This window comes from Triticum aestivum, chromosome 6D (assembly GCF_018294505.1).
Source record: "Triticum aestivum cultivar Chinese Spring chromosome 6D, IWGSC CS RefSeq v2.1, whole genome shotgun sequence".
Lineage (NCBI taxonomy): Eukaryota > Viridiplantae > Streptophyta > Magnoliopsida > Poales > Poaceae > Triticum > Triticum aestivum.
This window is the reverse complement of record NC_057811.1, coordinates 204,928,580-204,940,405: the sequence shown is the minus strand read 5'-3', so window position 1 is coordinate 204,940,405 and position 11,826 is coordinate 204,928,580. Positions and strand designations below refer to the sequence as shown.

Here is an 11,826-nt window from a genome sequence, read left to right as displayed (position 1 = left end):
TCAAGGTGTGTGCGATATATGGCATACAGTTCACTTGGATGAACTGTTTGCGATTAGCCAACACAAGAAAAATAGTTCAACTTAACAAGATGTGTGTGATACGCGGGAAACATGTCAATAATCAGAAATGTGTTGGAAGACCGATAAGAACACAAACCATTCCTGTTAACAAGTCATGTGTGTTGTGAGCATATGATTGTTGGTATACAATTGGGAGTGATTGATGAAATCATCACCGACGGGTTGAATTGTTTAGTCCGTGTGCGATGTGATTTGCTCTATCCGCACAACATCTACACTCTCTCTACAAAGCATCAACATATATACTTAAAAAGACAACATTGCATAACCAAATTAAGCATACAATTACACAAGTGACTACACACATAACATTTCCACCCACCAAAGTAAGCAATTACATGCATACTAAACTAGGAGAAACGAGGATCTAATCATCAATTTCTTGTTGTGATGATGCTTGCCATTGCTCTGCTTCTGGCTGGATCCCTGGCCGTTTTGCGGAAGGAGGCACTTCCTCATATCAACGATCCGCCTGTACATCTCGTAGCACGTGTACGCCTCCTTGGTCGCATACACAACATGAGCTTTGTCGTGTTTCTCCATCCAGGCCGAGTGCCAGACACGCTTGTCCTTCTTGCAGGAATCCTTCATGTCTTTGTAGTAGGGATCATTGATGGCCTCGGCGAGGTGAACAAGTGAGTCCTTCTCATGCTCCTTGCTTCCCCAGATCTTGTATTGGCCCTGGATGTCCACAAGATTCTAGTGGGCAATGCACGAATTCTTGAGCACCTTTACATCGTTGGTGATGTCCACCGTAGCTAACATCTAGTGAGGGCTGTTGACAAACCTGGCGAAACACTTGCAAGGCCTTGTAGCCAAGTGATCAATTAAAAGTATATATAGTGGTGTTTTTACGCCCAAACTACAAATGTCGTGTTCTCCACAGGGACTAGGCAATCAGCGGTTACGCTTGACTAAAGCTACGTAACACGATATTTGGTGAAGAAAGCAGAAAATAAAACCTAAACAAACTAAGATTGTCGCTAAAGAAAATGCGTATAAGCAAAAGGGAGATTCATATTTTACTCAATGTATTTCTGGTATTTTCATTCAATTTGAGAATGTAAAACACTAACACAGAAGATCATCATTAACAAAATGGAAGTAACAATATGAGATCAAAAATGTAACTAGCTAACATAAACGAAAAGGGTAGAAAGAGTGGTACCTTCATCCACCTTTCATGGACTGGAGCAGGCAAGTGCCGATGTCTGGAGAAGGATATGGAAGCTTGGGTTGAGGAGGCTGTCAACAAGTCATCAAAGGCGATAGATTGGTTATATTCGGATTCGTTTGATCTTGATTTTCTTTTTTTTGGTTGTGAGAGGTCTGAGTCCACAGCTGGGAAAGAGTCGCCAGATGACAACGGAAGTACGGGTCTGCCTCTTTCAAAGGGAAGCAAGAGTCTCATAGGGAAGGAGATCCTGCACAGACCAATCCCAATCAGGAAGAGAGTCTTGTTGTCAATGAAAGCAATTTTTCTATGTCACATATCTACCTATCTCGTGTTGTGAGCTATAAAGTACCCACAAGGGGGCTGGACCAAGAAAGAGACAGGCGATTGGGTACTTCCCATCCTCTGTGATGTCAATCTCTTTGTCATTTTTTCACCCTTGCTGAGTAGCGAAGTGAGCATACTCAAGATCCAATTCATCAATCATTTGAGTTGGTACAAACATAGGAATCCAGACTCCACTTGATTCAATCTTCAGTTTCGACATTCATCAGTTAGGACAAAGAAGAAGGACCCACTTAATCGACTCGGAGAGACCGAACCAGGCACACAAAAAAAAAAGAAAAACTGAAGGAAGTTCTCTTTCCATTCCAACTAAACTAAGTGAAAAAGGGGGAGAGGAAAACAGAAACACCAGAACAAAGAAACTATGTCCAAACCAACAAGTCCTTTGGTCGACTCTAAAGAATGTATCGAGAGTTGGGAGTTAGCCATCTCATAGGACTGATAGCTGGGTTTTCCACGGAGTTTCTTCGTACGATTGAAAAAAAGAGTGCTCTAGGCCGGAGAAAACAAGAAGAAGATTATTCACCAGTCTGTCTCCCAACCTCTTTAAAGCAGCTACCTACCGTGTTCTTGTCTTGGGACAGCATTGGCACCCCGTTTGCTCGATCTTCTAGGCACTCTAAAGCGCTTCGACGAGAGACAGATGGACTTTGAGTTATAGATGGAGAAGAGCCTTTAGAGGATCAAGACTGATTCCTCAATAAAACAAATGGGATTTTGAGGGAAGGCTGAACGTGATGTACTGAAGGGTTCGCTTTCCCTGATCGGCGCCAGTCTTTCCTCCTGTGAATTTGCCAGGTCGGGAGGGGCCCTTTCCTTCTACCTTAATGAACCCATTCACCAATGATTGGATCACTCAAAGCTAAATACCAATTCCTTCCTTTTAGGTGGTCTAGGTGGCTGGGATACTATGCCCTTCTTTTTAGAGGCTCAAAGACGAGTTCTTTGAAGGAAGCAAAAGAACCCATGTGTTTAGATGAAGTCTACCCTCCTTTTGTGCCGGGAAGAAGAATGAGATCAAACTCAAAGTCAAGGAAAGCGGCCTAGACCACTGACTTTTGATGGAAGGCTTCTGAACATGGATTGGTTTGATAAAGCCATTTTTTCGGCGAATCAAATATTTTCTGAGAGCACTAGACCTTCTCTCTTTTAGGATTGATTCCCACTCACTACCTGATAGCAGGCTTGGCCCATGAGACCTATTGTCTTACTGTACTAGCTCACTTCACTACTTTGAAGGATGGGGTTTTCCCCTTTTTGGTTCACAAACGCTCTAACCCATCGAGAAGCTCCATCCAAATTGGAGTTGATGTGAACACTTCCCCAGAGGCAGAGGCTTTTTCTACAAAAGGGTGGGAGCATAAAATGTAGGTGAGTCAATAGTGTGTGGCCTTCAAGTATTTCGTATTGTAACAATATTAGATCGGCATCCAAACAAAGGTGCATGTACGGTTCCTAAGGGATACAATTTTGTCCTAATCATCGAGAAATATGAAATAAGTTGATAGCGCTATCTCGTACTAACACATACTCTCTAAATATTGAAGAACATGCATGCGGCCTTCAAGCCACAACCGCGGTATGAGTTCTGATCTCAGACTTTGGTTTGGGGGATGCTGGCCCCTTCGCGTTGACAAGGAAACTGTGGATGACAATGGGTTTAGAATTAGAATAAAACGAAGACCGTATCGAACAAATAGAGGAAAGGGCGGAAAGGGGAAAAAGTAAAGTCTAAGCGACATATGGCACGAAAAGGAAATCCAATTTCGGTAAGACTTGATCTGAATCGTAGTTCAGATCCAAGTCGGTTCAGTGAGGGGGACCACGAAAGACACCGAATGGGTTCGGTCCGTCTTTTCCTGATCTTTGTTTGTCCCCCCAAAAAAGGTGTGAGAGGACGTTGCAGTTGTCCGGGAGGGACACGACTTCTTCTAACGCTAGAAGACCACATGAAGAAACCCGGGACCAGAGCATGTCGTGAAAGATGCACACGGGGCGGGCGTGCTTCGACCGTGTCTCCGGGGCACTGTTGAATGTAGATATCATGAACGTGAGGATAAGGATACCAGGCCAAGAAACCTGCGCAATTACTCCCCTAGTGCCGATCGCTAGCGCATCCAGGGCCCTGGTGCCCAGCTCTGCTGGAGAGGCCGTCACTGATTTGAAAAGTGCGTCTACGGTTCAGATAGACTGATTATGCGAACACCTAGCCCCATGAATCAATAAAAAAACAGGTGCTAAGTTTCATTTCAGATCAGTGAATAGACCAAAAAAGAGACCTTTCTCGCTCGACGCCACACAATGCTTTGCTTCAATAAATGAGAGTTGTCGGTGGAACCGGTGAACCACGCGAGCTGGTTAGATGCATTGGGCAGAGGGCTCATAGTACCTGATAGCGCAGCTATGCAGTGGAAGTGAAGTAGCCTAAATCGACCCCCTTCTTTGTTTTTTATTCAAAGACACAAAAGCAAGCACAGTACAAAGAGATTGGACTCTCGGATGAGACTAAGCAGCTACCGTTCCGACGCACCCCTGACCCTATCTTGATTCAAACCGAAAACCCTCTCTAAGGTGGAACCTAGTTGAAGCTGTCATTCAAAGAATAGATGGGAATCCAAATCCACTTTTAGGGATATAGATGAAGTCTCGCTCAGTAAAGAGAGTTATAGATTCGTAGAAGAGGATCAGAGTACGCTCGCTACAAAAGGCAGCTAGCCAATGAAAGTAAGTGGAAAGAATATAGTACTTTTGTACTGACCCCTCCGGGGCCCCAGTTGTTTTGGCGCGCCCTACCCCAACGTTAGACTATTGCCTTTTTAGCCTACGCTTGCTGCCTACAGCATGTATTTGATAGATCTATCGAATCCATGCTTCCCCCGCCCCGAAGCGAGACTCTATCCTGATCTCAAAGAATAACGAGCTAGGCGGCCGACAGGCAAAGAAAGGGGGCGGGGCGTTTACTTGAAAATGACAACCACCTATTCCACGAAAGAAAACCTACGATTAAGTAGCAATTGCTTTCACTAATGGGCCCAGTGAGGGGGGCATTGTCCTTCTGTTCTTACCAACCTCAGGTGTGTACATCTAACTTATTATCTTCTTTTTTCATGCAAGCCTGACCTCAGCTGTCCATTTCTTATTCATCTAGGGTGCCCCTAGTGGACTTGGTGGTGCTCCTTTATCAAACAGAATAACTCTAAACGTTAGGGAAAATAAGGGAAGACCACCTGAGCAAACCGACCAAAAGGAATTTACTTATCCGAACCGAATGTTAGAGGCTTAAGCTAAGCCTCTCACCAGCTTCGTTGCTGCTTGATCGGCGGAGAGGAAGATCTCAAAGTATGGGGCAAAGGATCAAGCACTTTGACTTTGCTTTGTCCTCCAGGATCAACCACAGGTTGCGTTTGAGAGCCGTGTGATGGGTGACTATCTAGCACGGTTCAGAGAGCACGTGTATGTAGTCTGCGCACGTGAATGGAAGCCCCCGCCACAAAAAATAAGCGGCTCTTCCCACAGCTCTGTCACCATTACTCTATTTATTATTATGGTAAATCATTTTATTAAGATGTCAATCTTAGATCTTATTTTAGTTCGATACGTCCACCTACGAAACTCGCCGTTGGCTTTCGTCTCGGTAGGTGTATTATTCTACATTTTCCCAAAAGGAAATTCATTCATTTCTTTCTTCCCTGGTGATCACCACGACTAAAACAAAAACAAGGCAAGAAATCAAGACCCGTACTATAGGAAAAGGGCTGGTGGCCGACATTTGGGTAAGTCGTTCCGATCGGGTGTCTTCATTCAAGCGAGGGTACAAAGGAAGAACGAAACGAAGTGAAAGGTTGGGGGCAGGGAAAAGAGTCGAGTCAATCGACCAGGAGAAGCAAAACGAAATCTGGATTTGGCCGAAAAAGATGCAATGTTATGGATACCACGACCGATCACCATCGAGAAAGAAGAATTTTTCTAAATCACTTCGGGTGAGCGGGCCCTTCAAGCGGCCTCAGTACGCCAGGCTTGTAAATGTCATCCCTTTCCTTATAGGAAATGCCGCCTCCTTACTAAAAAGTAATAGAATCAAGTTATTTTTACCAAAGAAGTCCCGTTCTAACGGCCCGACGAGTCATCTACGAAAAAGGACCCTCCCCACTATGCACGCCTCCTTGAAATATTTGGTCATGCAATACTTTTGTAATACTAAGAATAAAATGCATTTCGACCCCGTCCAAGTTCTCAATCATTTCGTGGCACCAGGTGTGGCTGAACCATGTACGCTGTGGGGAGCGAAGGGCGGAAGCTTAGATAAGAGAATACGCTCTCGCATCGCTTTTTTTAGAAAGCTCTACCAGCGAGAAAAAGTGTTTGGCCCGAGCCAAAAAGAGGTTGATCCACTTCATTCGCCAAGCGAAAGATCTTCGCTTCGCGGGAACAACAAAAACCACCATATCGCTCTTTCCTTTCTTCGATGCTACCTTCTTTTTTCCAAGGGATGGGGTTGGGGTGTATAATAACCCTTTTTGAGTATGCCTGGAAACAACTCCTAGCTGAATTTAGGATCAAATGTAGGAACCTCATGGGTAAGGATAAAGTAATGGAATTGATAGGGAAATTCATAGACCTAGGTAGGATAGGCAAATTGATAAAGGGAATAGAGATGATGATAGAGATCATACTGAGAAAGAGGATAATTCCGTACGGGTACAACTCTTATTTGAACGAAGTGCAAAAAATGCGATCTTTTTTGTCTAATAGAACAAACACTCATACCTTACTTGAGTCGGTAAAGATCAAATCTATTTATCAAAGTGCTTCTCTGATTGCTCAAGACATCTCTTTTCAACTAAGGAACAATCCAATCTCATTTTGTTCCATTTTTAGTAAAATAGTGAAGGATATTACATTAATAATGCCAAAAGGGGTTTGATAGGATACATATTTGTTGTTCTGGTCAATTAGGGGGTGCACAAATAGCTAGAACTGAATGCGGAAAGTATGGAAAAACATCTTGTAATGTATTTAACTAGAAAATCGATTATGCTCCTATGGAAGTATCTACTCGTAATGGGAATTTCAGGTGTGAAATTGCGGATCTCATATAGTCCAAATAAGAAGGGACGAGCTATATCCGAAACGTACGAAATATAGTAAATATTTTAAATGCAGATGCAGTAGGGGTCACGAACCGGATGGTACACAACTTGGTTTTGGAAGATATGGCACCAAAAGTTCTAGAGCTGGTCGTCTTACATATCGAGACATTGACGCAGCACGTCGGGCTACAATCGGACAATTCCATCGTGCTATGAGCGGACAATTCTGAAGAAATTGTAAGATATGGGTAAGAGTTCTCGCAGATCTTCCCACTATGGGGAAACCCGCAGAAGTTTGAATGGGAAGAGGAAAAGCAAATCCGACGGGTTGGATTGCTCGTGTGTCCATGGGACAAATCCCATTTGAAATGGATGGTGTGAGTTTGTCAAATGCTCGACAAGCCGCTAGATTAGCGGCGCATAAACCTTATTCGTCAACCAAGTTTGTTCAGTGGTCATAACGTAATTGGTTAGTGGGGAAAGACTAGGCCGGGACTCAAAAGAATTTGGCGAAGTGTTTGTTCTTGAATGAGGGAAGTGGAAAGATAAAGAGGGATAGCGAGCTCGCCTCCTTCTTTTTTGCAATAGCCAAAATTGTACGACGACCCTTCTTGTTCTAGGCATACGACCCTGAGACGTGACGGTGTCACTTTTCCGGCCCAATAAAGTGACAACTATATAAATAAGAATAAGAAAGAGAAGCGTGATGTTGTCGTGTTGTCAGCAATCAAATTATCGTAAATAGATAGTATGGTTATGTTGTTTCAATTTCTGTTCGTACTCTGATTGATGTGGCTGCAGCTCGATCTTGGCAAATCTCTCAAATGGATGTCAAAAATGCTTTCCTTCATGGTGATCTACATGAGTTTTTTCTATGTGCAGCCACCTCTGGGTATTGAAGTTCCTGATGGTCATGTTTGTCGCCTTCAAAACGCCCTATATCGGAAAAAAATTAACCACCTCATGCTTGGTTTGAGCAGTTAAGCTCTGTGGTTCAAGCTGCTGGTTTCTCTTCTAGTGAGCATGACCCTGCACTTTTCACTCATACATCTGACCGCGGTCGTACCTTGCTTCTTCTCTATGTTGATGATATGTTGATCACTGGAGATGAGCAAAAGTACATTGCTTTTGTTAAGAAAAAGTTGAGTGAGCAATTCAAGATGTGAGATTGATTTTCTCTCAGTTATTTTCTGGGAACTGAGGTTGATCAAACGCATGCTGAGGAGTTGCAACTTAGAAGACTTAATTATGGGGTGGTTACTCTGATTCCTAAAATGAAAGATGCTACAACTATCAAGCAATATTGGCCAATATGTTTATATTATGTTTGTTACAAAATTGTGAGTAAAGTACTGAAAATAGGCTTGAGAGAGTTGCAGCTAAGGTGGTGAGTAAGAGTCAGATGGCATTTATGAAAAACAGAAATATTTTAGATGGGGTGGTCACTATCCATGAGGTGTTTCATGAGCTTAGGAGGACTAAACAAGAGGGGGTCATACTAAAGCTAGACTTTGAAAAAGCATATGTCAGGGTGAACTGGAATTTTCTACAAGAGGTTTTGCTTTAAAAGGGTTTTCTTTAGTGAGAAGTGCAGAGGTTGGATTAAATAAGTGGTAGAAGGAGATGAAGTGAGTATCAATATTAATGGAGAGGTTGGCCCATATTTTAAGAGCAACAAAGGACTTTTTCAGGGTGATGTCACCTCTTCTTTTGAATTTGGTGGTGGTCACAGAAAAGGGGGTCACTCAAGTGTACGCCATTCTTTGTCCGTCCAGATCGCGGTACATGTTCGGACTACTCTAGATTGTAGAGGAATGAATTTAAGGCTACTTTATATGGGGTGGGATCCAACCATTCTCGGTACGTACAAGGTGGGCACCCATTCTCGGTTAAGATGGGAAATCCTGTAGGGGTAGAAATGCTACATGAAAAAAATCCGCTCTTGCTGTATTAGGAATTGAAAGTAAGTCAACTCCTTCCTCTTAGAGCACCTTGTCGCAGCTGTGACTACTCTTTCTATTTGAATTGAATGTCAGCGAATCACTTGTTTCACTAATGTGACTAGTCTTGACTGCAGGTTTTTAGTTTCTATAGAGAAGTGACTGCGTTAGAGATGCTTATTAAAGGTTTGCTTGGTGACTTCCTTGCTTGACAGGCTTTCCTTATTGATTGGCTTGGCCTGCTTGTTCCCGGAAATCACTTCCTCTAAGTCTTAAATAGTAGAACCTACTCTTTCTTCAAAGAATGTAGCGTACCTAAGAAATGATTTCTCTAACAAGTCAAATCCGTTGTGAAATAAGGAAATGCGCGGATCGCTGCTTCTACCCTTCTCCTATTCGCATTTCCTGCTTACTATTGAAGGAAAAGTTGTTACTGCTACATATGCCCTTTTTCCTCTAATTCGAGCGAGTAAAGGCACAACTTCCTCATCTTTGCTTTATAGTTTGATATAATATAGAATTGGATTTTTCCTTTCCTTTAAGGAGCTCTAGCTGTCTTGCTGATCCACTAGTTCATACTATTAATGAAAGCTCTTTCACCCTGCCCGCGGGTAATCCCTTACTGATCCTACTCAAGCAATCTCCCATTATCCCGTCTTCACTTTATAGTCAAGCGATTGTAAACTCCTTATTTAGGCTAGCTACTTTGCTGACTAACAAGATTATGGCGTTGGAGCTATGACAGTTATGTAAACTACTTCCCTAGCAAGTAATGAATATGAGGTCAAAGCCAAGGAGTACGCAGGATGTTGCCTTTTCATAGTGAGGGAAGGTTGGCTTGACACGCTTCGTTCTGGATGTTGTAATCTCTTCTCATGGTCTTTTTTGCTTTATTATCCCATTGTGAGAATGGCTAGGAGTGTGGATCCACACGCCCCCCTCTAGTCAATACTTTCCGAGTAGCGCAAGGCTTCTTCGTTGGCAAATAAACGAATTTATGAACTAATTTCCTAATATGACGTGCACTTGAACTAGCATTGATCAAGTCCATGAGCTCATAAGAAGGAGTTCTCCATGTGAGAAAGTCCACGACTTAGCTTAATTCAATAAAAAAGAAAGTATCCAATCGACTTTAGGAGCGCCATATGTTTCTATCTGACTTTGTGTTGGGTTTAGATTAAAAAGAAGAGCCCTCTTTTCATACGACTCAATGATTCCATTGCTCTATCCGGCCGCAAGATTCGATCGCGTCCAACACGAGCACGAGATGGGTTGGGGACTTATAAATGAGCTACATGCTCCAAGAATTGACCCCTAAACTACCTTTGCCCGCCTTTTCTTGTAGAATCCATTCCCCCTCTTTTATATATTTAGAATGCTTTTAGGGCTAGTGGAATGAGGCTGGAACCCATCAATATCGCTAAACCAGGAGAGTTGCTTGTGTTGGGTTCAAAATTTCGCTCTACCAAGGCAAGATATAATATAATATAATATGCATCCAACTTTAGCTGAATATCGTGAGTGTTCAGCGAAGTATGCTAGCCATTGGCCTTACGTTCAGGATACTCCTTTCTGTCTTTGCGATGTTTGGTTATAAGATAAAGTTGTTCTTCAGAAAACACGTATAGTGGCCTTCGTCGATGGGACAAACGCTCCAGTGTATGCGTTACAAGGCAACTAGCATTTTTTCATGGAAGGGGTGAAAGAATGTTCTTGTTTTTCGTTGGAAAAACCAATGCCGACGTCAAGATCAGTCTCCTTTGCTTTCTCTTTTCGGGAGCAGAGCTGAAAAAGATGGACAGTAACGATCGCGTAATATCAATTTATTGTCCGCGTCATCAAAAGCAGCTTCCAATTGCTTGGAAATCCTCAGCTATATGGGGGACTTTGATGGTGAGCAAACATATATTAAGAAATTGGTAAACTTTCGCATGATCGATGGTAAAAGAACGAGAGTTCGTGCTATTGTTTATAAAACTTTTCACCGCCTAGCTCGAACTGAACGCGATGTAATAAAACTTATGGTTGACGATGTAGATAATACAAAGCCAATATGCGAAGTGGTCAAAGTAGTAGTCACAGGTACTATTTATGATGTTCCTGGGATTGTAGCTAGGGATCATCAATAAACCTTAGCTATTCGTTGGATCCTTGGAGCGGCTTTCAAACGACGTATAAGCTACATGATAAGCTTAGAGAAATTATTCATTTGCTGAGATACTGGATGCTTACTGAAAGAGGGGAATTTCACGTAAGAGAAGGGAGAATATTCATGGAATGGCTTCCACCAAACAGAGTTTCGCACATTTCAGATGGTGGTAAAGTGATACCACATAAGGAGCTCTTCCTCATTCAGTCATACTCAACAAAAGTAAGAAATGGTTGACCCTGATCCTTTTTTCATCTTCATATAGAAAGAAAATCGGCCTTCCTCATACCCCCCTTCATTCATAGAGTTGGAGGAATCCACAAGAGGCCTGCCCGTTCATAATTGCATTAAAGAATTTTATGAAAACTCTTGTTCCAACCTCACCTCAGGGTGAATGAATACGAAAGGGGGATCAATCAAATCAATAAGCCATTAATGAAGAAGTAGTGGGCCTTTCTCCTTATTTTGTTTGACTCGTGGAGTTGAGAAGTCTACTTCAAATAGAGGGAAAGAGTGCTAGTCCGAAAGAACAAGCAAGGGATGAGCGCACGGGAGCAAAATCCGTTGCGCCCACACGCATACGTTTTCTTGCTGGGTAATTTCTCAGATATTTTTTGTGTGGTTGATTCTTATTCCTAGGTGTTGTGCTTTTCCCCCTATGCCGCCTATTGGTACTAGTGGAGTAGGATTGGCCTGTAATACATAACCAATAAGTGGTGTAACCTTTCGCTCAATACTCAAATCTACAATTGAAGCATTTGAGGCTGCATCAATCGAGGATACACGACATAAGGAATTGTTAGATCTCCAAACTAAACTTCTCCTTCACCAAGCGTGGGTTTTCACTGGTCTTAACTAACGGTTGGCAAGCGATCCCCTATTCTGCATCCCGAAGATCAGATGGCCCAGAGCCGGAGCAATGATAACCCACAAGTATAGGGGATCGCTACAATTTTTGAGGGTAAAGTATTTAACCCAAACTTATAGATTCGACACAAGGGGAGCCAAAGAATATTTGAAGGTATTAGCAGCTGAGTTGTCAATTCA

At 42.7% G+C, this 11,826-nt stretch overlaps 1 pseudogene; it reads left to right on the top strand.

Annotated features, from left to right (window-relative positions):
* Positions 1-3,256: 3,256 nt before the first annotated feature.
* LOC123141431 (ribosomal protein S3, mitochondrial-like) lies at positions 3,257-6,745 on the top strand (annotated as a pseudogene).
* Positions 6,746-11,826: the final 5,081 nt, after the last annotated feature.